General features: G+C 35.5%; 2 protein-coding genes and 1 non-coding gene across 3 annotated transcripts in view; all 3 read left to right on the top strand.

The window, feature by feature from the left end:
• The window catches only part of LOC134748026 (uncharacterized), a 150,805-nt gene extending 139,301 nt beyond the window's left edge, over window positions 1–11,504 (top strand). The window contains exon 2 of the mRNA XM_063682744.1: window positions 11,492–11,504. The gene's annotated coding sequence lies outside the window, so the exon portion shown is untranslated. The remainder of the gene's footprint in view (window positions 1–11,491) is intronic.
• The window catches only part of LOC134748027 (uncharacterized protein CG43867), a 425,760-nt gene that overhangs the window by 226,976 nt on the left and 183,862 nt on the right, over window positions 1–14,922 (top strand). The window lies entirely within an intron of this gene.
• Trnam-cau (transfer RNA methionine (anticodon CAU)) lies at window positions 9,569–9,640 on the top strand. Its single transcript has one exon. It is a non-coding gene; the product is annotated as a tRNA-Met (tRNA).

The following is a 14,922-nucleotide window of genomic DNA, read 5'->3' as shown; positions in this document are numbered from 1 at the left end:
TCGTTAGTGCTTTGTTCCATATTAATTGTGTGATGCGAAGTGATTTTGCGGTGTTTGGTTTCTGCAATAAGTACACTGTTGCAAACATACTTATATTTCTTTTTCGATATTATTTTGTTCCATGCATCATGTATCCAATCATTCTTGTTGTTTTTTGTGTGTTAGTTTGTTGTGCAAAATTTATAACACTTTTTAATTGTTTCTCGAGAATATGGATTGAGGGTTCGTATCTTTTTTACTGTGTCCAGAGACACATTTGTGACCTTGACAGCAAACTAGCTCAAGTCAATTCCTGAACTTTAGTTACAGCCCACGTGAACTAGAACTTGGCACCTAAGTATACATAGATCTCAATTCTTTTACCGACGAAGTCAATTACGACGCAATATTCTTAATATTGAACTTGAATCTCATTGCACATTTATGTTTTTGATGGGATGATGATTTACATAATAAACATTATTGAAAACACTGTAATTATTGTAAGTATTGACAAATTCCCCGTTTTCAATAATATTATATATAATATACCCAAAGAGGATATATAGGATAGAGTAGTACTGTCATAGTAAATTTTATAGCCACAGTAAATTCACTGCCATCTATCGACACGCGATTAAAATAAAAATATCAAAAATGTTATATATATATACATATATGGATAAATGATTTGTTTATTTGTATTTATTATTTTTATATGATTTTGATTTTTTTCTTTCACAGATACGTGTTAAAATTGTTAAATAACAAACGATACAGTCAACGCCATCTAAACGAGAATACGCCGAAGGTAGTAAAACGTTGTGGCGCCATCTGTTCGAGAATCAAATTATCTTGATTTTCGAGGCACGTTTTTTCCTTAGACTGTATCCATCTATCTAATACGGAGTTACATAGTCTTTGATATAGGTACCTTTATAAATCTTTTTTACGTAACTGTTGTATTGTACCCACGGCAATATTCAAAATGCATTGAACAAAGCACTTATTATAGAAAACGACAAAACCGAATTTCCCGCAACTGCAGTTAGCGCATAAAACGTGTACTAGCATAAATCAAAGGACCTTGACCGTGCGGTCGAAAAGAACGGAAATTTACTAGGCTGCTTTAAACAGCTTTATATATGTAGTTGCTATTTTTAATGTCCTTTCAGTAAGACAGTTTCGAAAGAGCATGTTGAGGTGTGGATATCATGAAATTCATGTTTAGATTCATTCAACCAGGAGCAAAAAACTAGATACTTATAAATAAATATTTTTTTTACTACATATAGATAAGTAAATTTTATATAATAATAGACTATTATTTAGGTGCATATAGAAACATAATCTTCAGATATAATTTTAAACTTCATCACGAGTGATGATGACTATCGATAAAAACTTAACAGGGAATGTGCGATGTTCCGGGTGATATAATGATAATTATTGTAAGCACAATTATCAACTACAGATTTTTACAAGCGAAATGCGGCTTACCCGCCGTATATATTGCCTCCTATCTTTTAGCAAGAAACTCTTTCCGGTTAATTTTTCACTATCCCAATGAAGTACAAAGGAGCCAACACATTGTGTTGTAAGAGGAAAAACAGAAACCTTTGTCCCGTCTCGTCGTTCCCTCATTAGCTAATGTATTGTCTTGGCAGGACGCGTGAACTGGTCACGTATTCCTATCAGTTGAGGAAGTTGGTCTAATCGGGTTCTTGAACAGCCCAGCTTAACATGAGCTCGAAATCTAGAATAACTTAGTATGTGTATTTATACAGGTTTGATTCGTCCTTGTGCTGTTTCTCGTCCCATGGTACAAAAATAACCGACGTGTGTCTGACATTCAACCCATCGTCATCGTCATTTTAGTCTACGGCTGCAGATAGATGGCTGCAGAGCATTAGGTTGCTAGCTCTAAAATTTGTCAATCAGGACAAAAGCGTAAAATCCCCGCATTTTGGAGCTCAGAATCCAGACAAAACGAGGACCAATCCGGGGAAACCCGGGACGGATGGTAGCCCTACTAGGCATAGGCTTCAGGTACGCTATTCGCACCGGCACCAGTCCTGAGTTTTTCTCATTCAGAAGTGACTCGCAATTTTCTGACTGACCTTCAACTATTTATGTCAATTTGATATCACTCGCAGCGTATCTCGTTCATACATTGATGCTAGCGAGGTAACAAAGTATTAGTTCAAAATATATTGTATTTACAAAATATGTTGTATTTACAAAAAAAAAACAAGGAGGAATCTCAAGAGGATAATGGAAAAAAGAAGGTTCCAAATTCAAAACTACTAAAATGACTGGGACTTAGGAGGATAGAGATGTTTTTGTAAGGACAAAATGGACAATCTGTGTACAATGGTTCAAAGTTGGTCACCTATTCTCTTAAAGTCTTAACCTCGTGAGACCCAGAGCAATTCACTTTCAGTGTCAAGCGCCCCATTTCTAAAACAAAATGAACACACATACGTGTTCTTGGAAGTGAATGTGTTAATGAAAAGGCACTTAGTAGGTAAAGCATCTATCTAATTAAAATAAATAATGACGACCAAAATTTACGGAGTAGGCGGTTATCACATGCACTGGATGCAATTGGCACGTCTCTCCGATGTGCGAGCGAGATGATGCTATAATACGCGCATAACGTTGTCACGCTCAAACATTGAAGCGACGTGCGAATCGCATCCAGTGTGATAGCCGCCGTAGTCTGAATCAGCTCATATGAAAAACACCTAAAATGTCTCCATCAATCCCCTACAGCACTCAAGAGTGACATCGATATGTCGTGTCGCATTTTAACCGTCGCCAACTAATGGAGGTGTCATGTTACAGCGCATAATGACCTTTTGGAGACGAATAGAGACGAACTCGAGTGAGGCTTAAGGTAAAGAATATTCTTATGAGGCGACTTTTCGCTCCCTGCAATTTAAGAGCCCGTACTGCTCCTTTATTACTTACTTCCTACTTCATATTGCTATTTTATTGCACCTTGAGATGTGACATCACGTTCCATGTTTAGCATGGACTTACCCAAGTTGCAGTCAAGCACTTACTCCGGTAATAGCGAGAAACACGTGCCACCGAAGACAAACTATGTAACCCCTTCAGCGCGCTAAGCCGCCTACTCCAGGGGCGCTAACAGCATTAACATATCGATTGTTTGTCGACGTGTCCAAGCGACATGTGTCGAGGGACTAACAGACAAACTGTGGTACAGTCACCATCAAAACTACGGCGAGACTACGCGACGAAAGTTTCTCTCTCCAATAGATTAACAAAAAGAGGTATGTCTAAGTATATGTTCAACAATTAGATTGCGACAGATATTTTTGTACGCGAACTGTAGAGATCTGTATTTGGAAAAGTATTCGAGGGTGGCAAATAATTTTGGTGCGTTATTCCATCCGCTAATACTGATGCTGACTGATCCTATGTACAACTATTTTCGGAAATGTAAAATTTGCTACCAATTTGATTTAGATATCAGCTTATAGTGCGCAGCATTTTTAGGGTTCCGTACCCAAAGGGTAAAAACGGGACCCTATTACTAAGACTCCGCTGTCCGTCTGTCCGTCCGTCTGTCCGTCTGTCCGTCTGTTTGTCTGTCACCAGGCTGTATCTCATGAACCGTGATAGCTAGACAGTTGAAATTTTCACAGATGATGTATTATTTCTGTTGCCGCTATAACAACAAATACTAAAAACAGAATAATATAAATATTTAAATGGGGCTCCCATACACCAAACGTGATTTTTTTGCTGTTTTTTTCCGTAATGGTACGGAACCCTTCGTGCGCTAGTCCGACTCGCACTTGGCCGGTTTTTTATTGTTTGTTTCAATTCCCAATCTTTGTAAACTAGAGGAGCAGTAGATATTATGATGGATTCATCTCCGCAATTGAGCATTTCTACAAAATTCTACAACTGAGAAGTTAAAACTAAAATAATTGTCATTAAGATTCAAAATCGCATCTTGATTGTTCCGAGACATCAGCATCATATTAACACTGCAACTGTTCCGAGGGGATTGTCTACCAAACATTGAGTAAATATAGGAGCAGGACACAAGCGGGCTGATTTCTGTAAGACCGCACTTTGACTACGTTAGGCTCGAGACCTGTATATGTAGATTGACATACATGATAGGTTTGGGATAAATACATCGTGCTTGACTGATAAACTGTGGAACGATGCGGGTAAGTAGTGCATACGTATCTAAATAAAAACTTACAGATGATCGCATTGTATTCAGTTTAGGGATGAAACTTATGGCAATTGATATTAGCTTTCATCTTCGTAACGACAACTAACCGACCGTTAAGGTTTCTTTTAAAATTAAAATAAAATCCTGTTATTCCGTCTTGCATTTAAATGAGCAAGTTTACAGAATAGTACAGTTGCAAGGGTTGTGTAAGTTTTGTTTCAATTAGGTATTGGACGCTTCTGCTTCGATGCAATCTTCAAAAGTACCTAAACAAATAAATAACCATAACAACGTTTCTATAAAAACACATTATACACCATTCATAATAAAATCTATTTGGAAAGTTTTCATTTCGACAATGCAATATTTCGTAAAAGCCCTTGTAACGACGAATAACGATGATAAAATCTAACCAGACTTTTCATAACTACCCATAAATAACTAGAAATCCATAAAAACTGTTAAGGCTCGTCTGCAGTCCGCACATGTGCATTCGGTTTTTATTCTTTTTTTTTCAATACGCACATGGCGGCCATTTTAAATCCAAATGTAATTGAGAGTTATGGAAATTTCGACGGATTAATCTCGCGTTTTTGAACGGTGTTTTTACAAAATCTCATATTTGGCTGATATAGATTATATCCGGTATATGGACTAGTGGCTCTGAGCTGTAGACCTCGCTATAATATTTACTTGAGTCGTTATCACATCACTACTCACAGTGGTCTTAAGTGCCATAGGGGTTCCTTTATACCAATTTCCATTATTTATTTATTTTTTATGATGAATAGGCAGGCGTTTGACAACGATCCCACCTGATGGTAAGTGATGATGTGGTCTACGGTGGAGCACGCTTACCTATGAGATACCTATTAACTCATGTTTAATATTTTCCAAAAAACGATATAATAATATATCTAACTACCGAACCTGCTCACAAAGTTTCACGTGAATCGGTTGAGAAATTCGTCCTGCAGAGGAGAAGATGCGGACTTGCGAACATACGAAAGCATTTTTGTCCAAGCTGAAACGGAGGCGTTCGCTAACGCTCGGTCAATAAGTATGATGGAACTAGCTCTTCAGTAGGTGCAATTAGAAGGCAATACCAACCCAAAAAGAACTTTGTGGGTTAAATAGTTTATGCTGTTGACATAAGGCACCCCAGATGTTCAAGGTGTTTTCATAACCCTGGCGTCACGCCATTCTTTCCTCCTGAAGACTTGGCCTTACTCCAAGACAACAGTACTTGGGCATACGTATATTTAGCGAAGTCGGGTAGTGGTAAGGGTTTTCAACTAATGCAGTTGGAATCCCTTTACTGAATTTAATACAAATATAGGGGCGTTATAGACAACTTATGTAAAATGTATACAACGGATACAACCTACTTTTCACGTTTGAAATCTAACAAATCGAAAGTCGAAGTGAAATATGACTACAATACGGCCGTTATGTAACATGCTTTCACATAATATTGTAGACTTCCGCACCAGGTTTTTAAAGGATCGGCAACGCGCATGTAATATCTCTGGTGTTGCAGGCGTCCATAGGCGATGGTGACTGCTTACCATCAGGCGGGCCGTGTGCTTGTTTGCCACTGACGTGGTATAAAAAACATGTTTTCGTGCACAATGGATTAGGCGTGACATTCGATTTTAATCTATAGATTGGATGACATTTTGTTATAATCCAGGGCTATAAATTTTAATTGATTTATTTCGGTTGGCATGTTTTGATTTGCGCTTAAGTTATTGCGTTTGTTTTCGTATGTATTATTTGTAAGTTTAACGGTATTAGAAGCGTTACTGGCGAGGTGAATGAAGATAATATTGGAAGCAATACTATTTATAAAAATATTTTTTATACGGACGAAAAGAGTATCTAGTAATCAAATAGTGATCAATACAAAATGTAAAACCAAAAGCTGTTCAGTTAAAAGACACCTCTAAGGCTGCCTTTCCACTGAGGCGGAGAAGAGCGGAGATGAGAGAAGACGTGCGGAAATCAACCAAATAGCATATATTGTTTTTTAATCCAACGGAGCGGAGATGTGGATTACAATGTTATTGGTTAATTCTCGCACACCTCCTTTCATCTCCGCTCATACCTGCCTTATTAGTGGAAAAACACCCCAAAAACTGGTATTTAAAACCCCAAGCTCTTTTACACCCTGTAGATAGTTGTAAACACGTTATTACATTTCGGCGCGACGATGTCCAGACGCAGTTAACCCCCCGGATGCCATAACTCACCTTTGCAAATGCAATTAACCCGTTAGGTGATAACACTGTTTTCGCTGCACATTGCTCTTTGTGATGTAATTTTGAATACTATAGAGCGATCACAGGAGATGGGTCGTAAATATTCTTACCCGTTATTCATAAAACTTAGCAACCTCTTACAAACCGATGATAAATTTTTGTCTCTTTCTATCAAACAGAAATGTTGAAATGAAGCATAGGGATAAACGTTTATCAACGGTTTGCTAGATTTAGCAGATGTTTATGAGTAATACCATATGTGCCTTATTGTTGGTTGTACAAATGACGTATGAAATTGATATGCAAAACGAATTGGTTGCCTGCGCTCCATCGCTCCAAAACTTCGCAATACATTTACATTTATTATATGTATAAATAGGGATTAAAGAAGTTAAATATCTATGAGAGTATTTTATAACATTATTTTTACACGCTTATTGATCTCTAGGACAACTGATCAAGGCAAAAATAAATCCACGCATAATCCTCAATCTCAACATAGCTGTACACATCCTTACCCATATTACCGTGATTGTTCCTGATAGACCCTGTCCAATAACCCATTGCTTCCACTCCGCGTCACTCAAACCAAGTAACTTACTACAGGAAAACAAAACCAACGTAACCTGACCCATAACATTACCCCTAGCGGCAAACAAAAGAAGGCGAGACAGAGATACGCGGTAGTACATCTTATACCGGTGGTTATATTACATGTCCAGTGTTGCCTGAGCTCTATTTTCCGCAGTGTGAGGATGCTTGGGAGTAGTTTTTAGAGCAGTGATTTATGTATAAGGTCAGAGTAGAGTGGTCGTCGGTGGTCACTGGCTCGAAAAGTCGTGATAATGCGCTTGAATTATGGAGCTTTCCGGCAGCGCATGCTGTGTTAATTTTGGAGTGTTATTTCTTACCAGTGCACGATTGAGCTCGATGTATATATCAAGTGTATGTAATGGGGGGTACGCTTATACTGGTTAGCATATAGCGTGAGGAATACAGAGCAAGACGGGATATCTTATCCGTCGTATAATAATGAACGGTCATTAGGGGATGGTAATGAAACGAAATTCACATTTGCTTGTGTTTGAAGTTTGGGGATTACCTAAAACCTACGTAACATGATAAATTGAGGGAGTGATAGACGAAATGTTCGTATTAGTATTCATTCTTACGGGATATTTCCACGTTTTTATTTTGTTTATGGTATACAAGATGTTAATGATTTTAGCTATCACTAATTTAAACTCCTTCACGCCTATTCATACAATTCCTAAATGGTGAAAAGTGTACTTAAACTTTTTGCATAGCCCTTTTTCAAACACCCCAGCACAATAAAAAAAAAATAAGTCACACTTAAGCACTTAACATTAACCCAAGCCTGATATTCGTTACGAAATGAAATATATTTTTCAGTTTTTTTTTATTCCAAGATATACAATCAAATGAGCAAGAACAAACTGAAATTACTGCCATTTTTAACCCCTAATAAAAACATGACAAATCCATTTGCCAATAACAATATAGAATATTACTGACATACACAAATCCTGCGCTGCTGCTACTTTACTGTTTAAAAATTTAAAACAAAATCCTTTCTTTCGGGTGGTGCGAAAAACAGAGAGCACTGGTTTTTCATATAAAAGCCTGATGATATAAGTCAATACACGTATGTCGGTCCAACAACACCTCTCTAATGATATATCCCGCAAAGCTGAGATAAATCTCCCCACCATTAGCCCACGCCTGGGCACGGCGGGACAGGTGTTATTTTTGCCGGAAATTGGGGCCACTTTCATTTTGCATTACTTTGATACATGCAGCAAGGTTAGGATGATGTTATGTCAGAAATAATACATTGTAAGCTTTTGTATCATAGGTCACAATTGTATTGTAACGTTTGAAAATATTGGTCGATAACGTTATTTATTAAAGTACGATAAAACAATTAGTAGAAATGTCTTTAATTTATATAAATTGCGTGACATCTCACTTACTTAAAACCTCGATGCAAAATACTCAAATACCAGACATAACTGATTCGGCTGTTAGTTGTTATTATAAAGGGCCTGCGCTTGTGTAACAAATTGGTAACTATGTTATATATTATCTACGCAAAAATTGTAGATTATTAGATTTTTTTTTTTTTTCAAATTTTGTTATTTACATTTACATTTTTTATAATTATAGTTCTTAAAGTATCTAGTACGTACGTAAAGTTTTATGTTTAGCTTTTCATTACTTACATATCAATACCTTATTGCATAAACATAATATGTACCAATTTTAAACTTGGCTCTTCATGATATAAACCAGTTCGTATTAAAATGACGTAGTGTACCTCATCCGGGCAGAAACCCTTACATTGTGTAGTTGATCATTATTAGAGAAGGGTCTAAACGACTATACTCGTAGCGGTCATAAAAATGGGGATTCCGATTCCCACTTCATACTGACGGATAACATTTTATACTACCTTGTACTGAATATTCTTCTATATTAGGTACAGTCGAGTTCATAAATATGTATACATTTTATCACCTTATTGCAATGGATTAAGGTGAGAAAATGTTTACATATTTATGAACTCGACTGTACATGGATATTTTAATTTATCTTCACTTGGCAACCAAAAGTAGGTAGTTTTCACATAACCTATGAAAGTTGACAGCTCTAGCGGTGTAACATGCGTGTTGCCGACCCTTTACATAATCTCACTGGAAATAACTGTGTAATTATACGTATGTAACTGTATACGTATGTAACCGTGTACGCGGTGTATGTATGTACAGTTTACCCGATAAATTATGTAAAAAAAGACGAAATAAAATATGTATACTAACTTCTTGACATTAAGTCATATTTAAGTATAAACACCTCGGTCGCTCCATGTAAATATCTGATAGTGACTAGGTACATACGTGCATTTAATAGGCAAAATCAAAATATATAGTCTGCGTAAAAAATGCTTTATCAGCTAGATGAAATATATAACGTGCGCTAGATGACGTAATACATCGCAATAGTACAACAACGCCTCGTGACGTCATACCAAGCGCGCCTTGTCATCACTCACAGGAAGCGGACGGTAATTTCGCTCGCTCCGATACAGAGCAGAGTGGCGCAGTGGAAGCGTGCTGGGCCCATAACCCAGAGGTCCGTGGATCGAAACCACGCTCTGCTATAAATCTTTTTGTTTTTTTTTTCGTTATAATTTTTATTTTTTCCGTGGCTATTTGGGTAAATATTTTCATATTTCTACAATGTAAACTATAGTAGTATGTAAACTATAACTCAGTAATTGATATAAACAAAAATATTTTTTAATATTCAAAATTGAAATGTTACTTTTATTTTTAAATTAAAAGGTGAGGCGTAGTTGTATTGATTATATTATAATTATCATGTAATGAGAATTGGACCTTCGATTGGATAGACCTTCTTAACTTTTTAACTTTTTCATCCGTCGATATCAGATTAAAAATCTCTCATTTCATCTCAAATTATTTATTTATATCAAATTCCATAAACATATTATGATATTAAATCATTTTAGTATGTCTCACAACAGTTTAAATTCGAACATATTATGATATTTAAGATACATTTGTATATCTACTGTAAGCGAGAATTTTAAGTAAGTAGGTTCAAAATTGTTTTTTTTTATCTGAATTTATTCGTCGAATATTCGTCGGTGCAGGGCATGTCATATGCAGATTCATTTCATTTTAGATTGCGATTGAGACATTAGGTACATATTATTATACTAGCGACCCGCCCCGGCTTCGTACTGGTAAACCTTAACAAATTATACACCTATACCTTCCTTAAGAATCACTATTGTTAGGTGAAAACCGCATGAAAATCCGTTCAGTAGTTTTTGAATTTATTATTACTTTGTTTTATAAGATGTAGTGATGTATTTTAAATTTATCTGTTCTGTATCTGAAGTGTGATACTTTTATGAAGTAATTTTTTTTAATATTTATTAAAACGTGTTTTTATGTTCATTTTGATCTAAAAGTAGCCATAGTTTACAATATCACTTATAGAATTTTCTTGCTTTATCATACACATTTACTACCCCTCTTCGCTTGTACAAATCCCAGCTATTTATCACAGCTTCAATTAAAATTCCATGACAATATATTAAGCTGTCCAGCTTAGACAATTAGCTATCTAAGCTATTCAGCTAAGTGAGCTGATTGTGTTTCTAGCTGCAGTTAGTGTTACGTTACCAGCCTTAAATCTATGCTAAGACATTAGAATTACTTACTAGATATGATATCAAATATAAAACGCCGACTTGTAAATAATTCAGGTCTTGATGTTATTGTAATAATTCGGAATTAACGGAAAAAGTAGTATTTTTAACAGACATTTAATTATATTGAAGAAAAGTTTATTATGATGTTGATTTACGAATCTAGACCAAACAATAATTAAATCTAATTAAAAACCTAATCGGTATAAAAGTGTAAACATGTTCGGCATACTCGCAGATATTCGCACCTACTTTACAGCCGTAAATTTTCAACTTTTTTGCGTCAAAAAGATTCAACATTCTAAATCCATATTTGTTACATTTCCATACTACCTACCCTACCCTCCAGCACGCAAACATTTCATATTTCAGTGCCGCAGATGTTCCTTTGCCGGCGACATTTTTTTGCGCTAATTGCCAACAACTGCAAAAACCATACTCTGGTTTGGTGAGCCGCCAACCACTCTTCGTTAAAACGCAAGCTTATATCTACATAGCATAACAGCCGTATTGCCGTAATATAAGGACTGTATTTGTAATAAATGCCTGCATGGGATAATTTGCAAATCTACGCAAAACACCAACTTATTTTGTACTTATGACACTAACTGTATTACTGTTGTGTAAGAGCCGTTTTCGTGTGAATTGGTTGTTTAAGTAATTTTGTAAATTCGATAATGTTCACTATTGGAGTAACGATATTAATAAAATGAATTAATCGAGTGCTTGGTTATTGTTATTGCGTAGTACATAGTTTGTTTTTGTAATTAGCATTTGTTTTGTTAACAACCGCGTATTTAATCTTTTCTTAAACCCAGCAAAATGTTTTGTTATTAGCTTTAGTAGAAAAAGGACAACTATTAATTTCAAGTATGATCTTTGCGATAAAGAGTTAACCCGTGTGAACCAGATCCGTGACCTCGGCGTAATCATGGACTCAAAGCTTACCTTTGTGCCCCACATTGACAATATCTTAAAAAAATCTTTTAAGCAGTTAGGTTTCATATTGCGTGTAGGTAAGGATTTCAGGAGACCCTCGACGTATAAGATATTATTTAATAGTTATGTCCGTAGTCGATTAGAATTTGCTAGCGCAGTGTGGAACCCGCTATATAAAATTCATAGCGATAGAATAGAGAAAGTGCAAAAAAAGTTTCTAAAAGCAATTGATTATCGCACTGGTAATAAATACATAGATTACACTACCGCTATGAAAAGACATAATATTTCTCCCTTGAGCTTGCGTCGCGAACGCACTGATGTTATAATTCTGTATAAAGTCATTAACAACATTATCGACGCCCCTGAGTTATTAAAATCTATTTCCTTTAGAGTACCCCGTCGTTGTGAGCGAGCATGTAGAAAGAAGAACCTCTTTTATATTCCTCGTAGTCGAACTTCATACGCGAGAAACGGTTTCATTAGAAGAGCATGCAGGATGTATGATGAAAAATTTCAAAATTTAGATATTTTCAATAACAAGTTTTGTACCTTCAAACGCCTGACCTTGAAGTGTATTAATAGGCTTTAACAGGCTTTAATTAGAAAATTTAACAACAATTGCACTTTTGTCTGTGTTACAATTTATCCATTTTTGTTTTATTCTTCCATTCTTGTTTTATTTTTATTTTTAGTTTTATTTTTATTTTATTATTGTTAAAATGAAAGTTTTTTTTTCTTTTTTGTAACATTGTTTTTGACAACTTAGAAGTTCTATTTCTAGTTTAATTTAGTATTTATATAAGTCACATGGTTTTCATACTATTTTTTAGGAAACTGTAGGTCTATGAGTCTATTACCCTATATTGTAACAACTTATTAATATAAGAGACTGTTTGTTTCTAAATAAAGAAAAAAAAAAAAAAAAAAATTAATTTTAATAATTGTTTATTTTGGATTTTGAATTTGGTCATTGGCCACCAATTCAACAATTTATGCAACAATATTATTGTTGATTGAATAAGCGATTGAGTTGATTATCTTATGAAATTATTGTAACTAAGTACCTATTCTGTTTTACTTAGCTGCTGTTGTTTTATGTTATGTCAGCAGTTTTTAAGATAGCTATAATTAATCTTTTGACAATAAAACAAGTAGCACTGGTGTTTTGCGGATTTTTTTATACTAGGTTGGTGGCAAACAAGCATACGCATACGGCATACATTTCATACGAAGCTTAGGAACGACGCAGGTTCGACCAGTGCTGCATATAGCCGTACTTATAGCGACTATCGAGCGTTGTTGTCAAACTGGACCCGTAGGGCGCTGATCGATCTTTGCGAATAATTATAGCCCATAAGCTGCAGGTATAAAGAGGTACTACGCTCTAAAGAGTGTTATTTTGACCTGAGCTGTACAACCTCTGAACCTATGAGCTATCATACTCGCTCTTGTCGCCAGCGTTCACAACTTTGACACAACTTTGTCACTGAAAATATGAGCGTATTCAAATCCTTTTAACACCTGGCCCGCTTAGCTTCTTCTATTACTGACTGTACCTACCTACATACTAAATTCAAATGGTAGTGACAAATATCAATTGTGTAATGCTAAGCTATCAAGCCAAATCTATATTTACGTCACTAAAACGCGTATTGCAACAAAACAACAGATTTTCTCAAGGCCTGCGCGTGGGCGCACAGGTCCATTCATTCATAGAAATCTCGAACGTACCACATATAAAATTCAATTCTAACGCCTTGACATTACAGTTAAAAATTATTTTTATTCATACATTCTTCTATACTTGGCTTATACTAATCTGCAAAGAATATTAGACTTAAGCGCCTCGTGTTACGGTCACTATCGCCATTGCGGTTAGCTTTTAAGGTATCTGCAAGGTGAATGAGACTTTGATGCGTTGTTATTGAGGTTGTTATTAGCGCAGATTAAGATTACGCATTGTACCTATTTGTATTGGATAATAGTGCAGTGGGCGATAGATTGCGCATGAGTCAGATGCTTGTCCAGTTTGAGACTTACTAGAGACTGGCGTGATATTATGTAAGTATATCTTGTGTTTTACCGATACCGTTGTATGTAAAGTGGGTCAGTACAATACAATACAGTCAATCAACAACTAACCGAATTTAAAAAGAGTAGGCTCTCGATACGGTTCATCATATTAATATTCATATTAGTTAGGTATTACAAAATTATGACAATACAATGCACTATAGTTATTGCAATTTTTAGAAAACTATTTTTGAAGTTATTAATTTTAGTTGGATGATGAGTTCTGGTCCAATCTTAAAAAGTAGGTCATGAATCTTATGTGACCAGCGTGACAATTTGATAGGTATTGTTGTTTTCTGTTGAATGCATTATTTACTTATGGGAGCATATGCTACTTTAAACATAAGTTTGAACTTTGAAACAACAAACTATTGTACAGTCGCCATCAAATATATCGGAGCGTTCAAGGTGCTCACAAATATCTGAACACGTCTCTATTGTCAAGGCGTTAAGTGCGTGTTCAGATATTTTTGAGCACCTCCGCCGCTCCGATATATCTGATGGCGACTGTACATAATAATAACAAACATCTACATAGATTGAACTTTAACGTCCGTATTATTAGTAGTTGTAAAAAAATTAAGTACATAACTAATTATTTAATGTACTAACATTACGGACATAATATCTTTATTTTTTTATCTTTTTAAGGTGAATAGTCCATGTTTTTTTTATTGTTACAGGTAGTACTTTCTGACGCTGACTTTTGCCGTTGATGCTTTTCCAAGTTTGTTAGCAAACGAAATTTAGTTATGTTATAAATAGTAATTTGTTACGAAATAAATCTATAAAATCTGCATAACAACATGGACACGCTATAAATTAACTAATTTATAAAGTGGTAATTTTGTGGCAGAGCATACGTAACAATATATTCATTACATAATATACTTATTATACCTACTACCATAGAATAACTTATACTAGAGCGATACTGTCATAGTAAATTTTGTAACCCCAGTAAATTCACTGCCATCTGTCGACACACTTTAAAACTAAAAATTAAGATTTATAAAAATACGATAAAATGTCACTAGACTTATATTGACCGGGATATAGACCGTGATTACCTTTTGTATTATTTGTGAGCTCCCGATATTTCGACGCAGTTACATGCATCATGTTCACGGGTGACTGAAGATAGCGGGTGGGTGTCAAAGTTGTGTAGACAGCGCTCTGTCTACCCT

This window comes from Cydia strobilella, chromosome 15 (genome assembly GCF_947568885.1).
Source record: "Cydia strobilella chromosome 15, ilCydStro3.1, whole genome shotgun sequence".
NCBI lineage: Eukaryota > Metazoa > Arthropoda > Insecta > Lepidoptera > Tortricidae > Cydia > Cydia strobilella.
This window is presented reverse-complemented; position numbering and strand designations above follow the sequence as displayed.